Source organism: Ictidomys tridecemlineatus, chromosome 3 (assembly GCF_052094955.1).
Source record: "Ictidomys tridecemlineatus isolate mIctTri1 chromosome 3, mIctTri1.hap1, whole genome shotgun sequence".
NCBI classification, from domain to species: Eukaryota; Metazoa; Chordata; class Mammalia; order Rodentia; family Sciuridae; genus Ictidomys; species Ictidomys tridecemlineatus.
In genome coordinates this window covers 109,241,462-109,247,461 of record NC_135479.1, presented here as the reverse complement: position 1 = coordinate 109,247,461, position 6,000 = coordinate 109,241,462, and positions in this window count along the sequence as shown.

Sequence of the window (6,000 nt, the reverse complement as noted above, 5' to 3'; positions counted from 1 at the left end):
ATCTAGCTGATTGGCTCCTCTGTGGTGATGCTCATTGGGCTGTTTCCCTGCCCTTTCAGACCACAGAACTGCTCATTGGGGGACTTTTTGGCTCCGCCCACACGACCCAGCCAATCGGCCTCAAGAGCAGGAGGATTGTGGGAGGTGGAGAGGCTTGTGATTTTGGGGAGAGGCTTGTGGGAAGCCGGTGGTGGCAGTTGGGCTCTGAGGGTTTTTTCCTGAGGAGCTGTTTTGTTTGGCCTGTGTAGTTCTAAAAATAATGTTCGTTTCTTTTGACAAGTGGCTCCTGAATTGTGCCCAGCCAGACTGCGGCATTTGGTGGGCCGCACGGGAACGACTGAGGGTAAGTGATGAGGTAAACTGCTCGCCCCTGAGGGCAGGGCGAGAGGATGGGTAGCCATTTTAAGATTCTTCTTTTGTTTTGCTCCACTTTTGTTTTAAGTTGCCTGTCCCTGGAGGTGGGTGAGACGGAAGAAAAACCGCTCACATCTAAGGAAAAACTATTTGCGTCTGAGGAACAGATAGGGAGAAAGGACAAATGGATATTTCAGGAGGATAGAAAGGCTATAATGATTTTTTGTTTTTCCATTTTTATTTCATACTGTCTTGGTTTTGTTTGGTGTTATCTTGTTGGGTTGTATTATAGTAGAAATATGGGTTCAGAAATTAGTAAAAAACAAACCGAAAGAGTGTTAAGTAAATTATTAGAGGAAGGAGGCATCCCAGTAAAATCAAGAGCAGTCAGGGCATGCGTTGATACAATACAAAAATGTAGCCCATGGATTTTTAAGGAGGAGTTGTTAAATATATCACAATGGAATCATCATGGTGAAGATTTAAAAAGAGTAGAAAAGAAAAGCCCAGGGACTCTGCCAGTTGGCACATTGCCATTGTGGACGTTTGTATCTTGTTTGCTTAGTCCAAAGCCTTCAGTTCAGACAATGGTAGAGGAAGGAGAAGACTTACTGATTCAAGTAAAAGAGAAGGTCTCTCAAGTTAGTCAGACAGAGGAAAAGATTCAAGTAAAAGAGAAGGTCTCTTGAACTAGTCAGACAGAGGAAGAAAGTTTAGAGCAGAAAACCCATCAGGGGAAAAGTTACAACAGGAGACTGCTACTAACACCTTTCTATCACCAGAGGGTATAAGGGTCCAACCAACAGCGCTACCTCCATATGCTGGGAGGCTCCCAACCCCTGTAGTTCATAGTTGGGATCCTGAGACAGGATCTCAAATATTAACATGACCTGTATTTGAGATAGGAGGGCAGCAAATTCACCATGCTTTAAATTTCAAAATAGTGAATCAGCTAAAAGAGGCTGTAACAACCTATGGTCCTCAAGCACCCTTCACTGTAAGCTTGGTCGAATCCATTAACAACTTGAACATGACGCCAGCAGATTGGGCTAATATGTGTAAAGCTGTGCTGAATGGAGGTCAATACCTGTTATGGAAGGTTGCCAATGAGGAATTTTGCAAGGAGATGGCTAGGTGAAATGCAGCAGCTGGTTATCCTCAGAGAAATCTAGATATGTGGTTAGGAAAGGGACATTATAAGGATCAGCAGCAACAAATTGCATATGATCCTGGCGTATACGCACAAATTGCTGTAGAGGCGGTTAGGGCATGGAAGACTTTACAAGGACATGGAGGTTTACAAGGTCAATTATCTAAGATAATACAAGGAGCTAATGAATCTTACGCTGAATTTGTAGATAGGCTTATTCAAACAGCTACCAGAGTTTTTGGGAATACAGAACAAGCAATGCCATTAATAAAACAACTGGCTTATGACCAAGCAAATTGTTGGTGCAGAGATATCATTAGACCATGGAAACATGAAGATTTAAACACATATATGAAATTATGTAGAGACATTAATAAACAAGAGCAAGTTGTGGCAGCTGCAGTAAAACATTCTTTAGATGCCAGAGACATTAATGAACAAGGGCAAATTGTGGCAGCTGCAGTAAAACAGGCTTTAGATGCCAGGCCAAGAACATGCTACAATTATGAACAAACAGGACATTTTAAAAGGAATTGCCCCATAGGAAGAGGGTTTAACAAAACTAGGTATCAAAGGAGTAGAATACCAGGTATTTGCCTTCGATGCCATAGAGGAAGACATTGGGCTAATGAATGCCGTTTTCAAACCACCATAGAGGGTACTCCATTATCAAAAAACGAACAAGAACCAGGTGTTTATCCACAATATCGTGGAGAAAGGCATCGGGCTCCGTTACCAAAAAATGGACAGGGGGGCCCAATGCTCCGGGGCCCAAAACCACAAATATACGGAGCACTGGAGGAACCCAGCAAGTCCATCAGGGTAGTGCCCAGGACACATTGTCCATCACATCCCTCATTAGACAAACCAGAGGGAGCGCAGGGTTGGACATCTGCACCTCCGCCAGAGCAGTACTAACTCCAGAGATGGGAGTTCAAATCATTCCCACAGGGGTAAAAGGACCTCTTCCCAAAGGAACACTAGGCTTATTATTGGGATGCAGCTCTTCTACTCTAAAAGGACTTATGATATAAGTCCTGGGGTAATTGATCCCGATTATTAAGGTGAAATAAAAATTATAGCCAATTCTCCAAAGGGTATATCAGTAATTTCACCAGGAGATAGAATAGCACAGTTACTAATAATACCCAGCCTACATGATAAATTTTCCAGTCGTACTATAGAAAGAGGTCCCAAGGGATTAGGCTCCACAGGTGTAGATTGGGCTATGCTTTCTTTAAATTTAGATTCTCGCCCCATGCTAAAACTAAATATTCAAGGACATGAATTTAATGGGCTACTGGATACAGGTGCAGACCTTAGCATCATCTCTCGTCAAGAATGGCCAAAACATTGGCCATTACAACAAGCCACTCAAACGCTTCGAGGCCTAGGAGTGGCAACTAATCCCCATAGAAGTGCAATTGTATTAGATTGGAAGGATCCTAAAGGATGTGAAGGAACTATACAACCATATGTATTGGATCATCTTCCCATAAATTTATGGGGACAAGATGTCCTAGATCAATTAGGTTTGACATTAACAAATAACATCAACCAAAATGTACCCACTATTATGACTAGACAAGGTTTTAGGAAAGGAAAAAGATTAGAAAAACAAGAACAAGGTATAACAGCACCAATACAAATAGATCAAGGAACAGACAGACATAGGTTGGATTTTCAGAAAGGGCCACTGAGACAATAAAAATTACTTGGAAATCAGAAAGACCAGTATGGGTTCCTCAGTGGCCCCTGACTAAAGAAAAGACACGCAGCCCATGACCTGGTCAAACAACAATTAGTGGAAGGACATATAAAACCTTCTGTATCTCCCCATAATATTCCCATTTTTGTCATCAAAAAGAAATCTGGTAAATGGAGATTAATGCAAGATTTAAGAGCCATTAATAAAGAGATGGTTATTATGGGACCTGCTCAATTGGGGATTCCTCAATTGTCTGCTTTGCCAAAAACTTGGTATGTTTTAGTTATAGATATTAAAGATCATTTTATATCAATTTCAATTCATCCTGAGGATAGTCCACATTTTGCATTTACTGTCCCTGCACTGAATCATGAAGGTCCTGATCAGAGATATGAGTGGAAAGTACTCCCTCAAGGGATGGCTAACAGCCCAACTATGTGTCAAATTTATATTAACAAAGTAATCCAGCCACTTAGAAATCAAAATTCTGAACTACAACTATTTCACTATATGGATGATGTATTATTAGCACACAAAGATAAAAACACATTGCTAGAATGTTATGCCACACTTACAAACTTATTAAAAAATTATAATCTAGAGATAGCAATAGATAAAATACAATTAAATTTTCCAATTAATTATTTAGGAGTTCTATTATCTTCAACCATGGTCCGTCCACCTAAAATTCAAATACGAGTAGATCAACTCAAATCACTTAATGACTTTCAAAAGTTATTAGGAGACATAAATTGGATAAGGCCTTACCTAGGTATACCAACAGGAGAGTTGGGACCTTTATTTGATATCCTAAAAGGTCCATCAGATCCAAATTCACCCCAAATGTTAACACCTGAAGCAAGAAAGGCATTAAAAATCATTGAAACCTATATGGAAAATATGCATTTGGATAGAATTGATATAAATTTGCCTTTATTATTTATTGTACTACCAACAAAAAATATTCCTACAGGAATATTTTGGCAAGAAGGTCCATTATTATGGATACATTTATCTTATTCTCCTAACACTATTCTTACTAGGTATCCTGAGACTGTAGGACAATTAATACTAAAAGGAATAAAAGCAGCAAAGGGAGTGTTTGGAATTTCTCCCAATAAAATTATTATTCCATATACTATGATTCAAATTGATGAATTAGCTAATGAGTTAAATACTTGGGCAATAATCATGTGCAAATCTAATATTTCATTTGATAACCACTTACTATCTAATCCTTTATTGTCTTTTTGGTCATCGCATCCTGTAATTTTTCCAAAATGACAAGAAAAACACCTATCATGAATGCTCCAAATATATTCACTGATGGGTCAAATAATGGTACAGCAGCAATAGTTACACCTGATCAAACTTTTACATTTTTAGTACCCAAACAATCAGCTCAAAATGTAGAGCTTAATGCAGTAGTATAAGCTTTTGTGATGTTTAAAAATTCTGTATTTAATTTATTTTCTGATAGTCAGTATATAGTTAATGCTGTAATATCCCTTGAAGATGCTGGTAGGATTTCCCCTTCCTCTACTGTTTTCTCTTTGCTTTTTACCATACAAAGTCTAATCTGGGACAGAAAAGATCCATTCTTTATAGGACATATCAGGGCACATACAGGATTGCCTGGACCTCTTAGTTTGGGCAATGATTTAGCAGATAAAACTACACATGACATACATATTTTCTCTACACTAGAAGAAGCTATAAATTTTCATAAAAAGTTCCATGTTAATGCTAATACTTTACAAAAGTGTTTTAAAATAACTAAGGAACAAGCTAGACAAATAATAAAACAATGTCAAAATTGTGTGACCTTTTTACCACAAGTTAATCTTGGAGTCAATCCTAGAGGACTGATACCTAACCATATTTGGCAGATGAACGTCACACACTTGCCAGAATTTGGAAAATTAAAATATTTGCATGTTACAGTTGATACTTCTTCTGGATTTTTGATGGGCTCCCTTCATGCTGGAGAAAAAACTAAAGATGTTATAGCTCATTGCTTACAAAATTTTGCCACTGTGGGCATTCCAAAACAGTTAAAAACAGATAATGCCCCTGGTTATACGTCTACTTCTTTTAAACAATTTTGCTCATCATTTGGTATTACTCATATAACAGGAATCCCATACAATCCACAGGGACAAGGCATAGTTGAAAGAGCTCATCAAACTATTAAAATGTACTTATTAAAGCAAAAAGACGGAATTGGGAAGGTGTATTTATTCCCCAAATATAAACTTAAAATAACCCTTTTTACTCTAAACTTTTAAAATTTGAATTCATCAGGACTTAGTGCTGCAGAAAGGCATATGTGTCCAAAAAATGTGCATAAGCCCAAGGTACTTTGGAAGGATATTCTAACAGGACAATGGAAAGGTCCTGACCCAGTAATTGTCTGGAGTCAGGGGTCTGTTTGTGTATTTCCACAGGGAGAACAGCAGCCGATTTGGATTCCAGAGAGATTAACTAAAGCGATTTCTACAGACCAAAAAGAAGATGATTTGGCTCAAATCCATAATAGCTGATATCCAAAACTCCAGTTTGGCTATTCTTACATCTGCAACAGAACCAGGATGCTTTTTTCAATATCTATTTTATTATTGCCTTTTCCCATATCATGAAGTTCTATTTTGTTTTTTGAGCTCATACAGACCTAGGTCAATGTTTTGCTGATCAGTTCTATTTTTTGACTATAGAGTTTTTAAACATTGCAATGGAGATTTCACCTGTAAAAAGTTATAAGGCCTTTACTATTATGTTATGTGTTGTA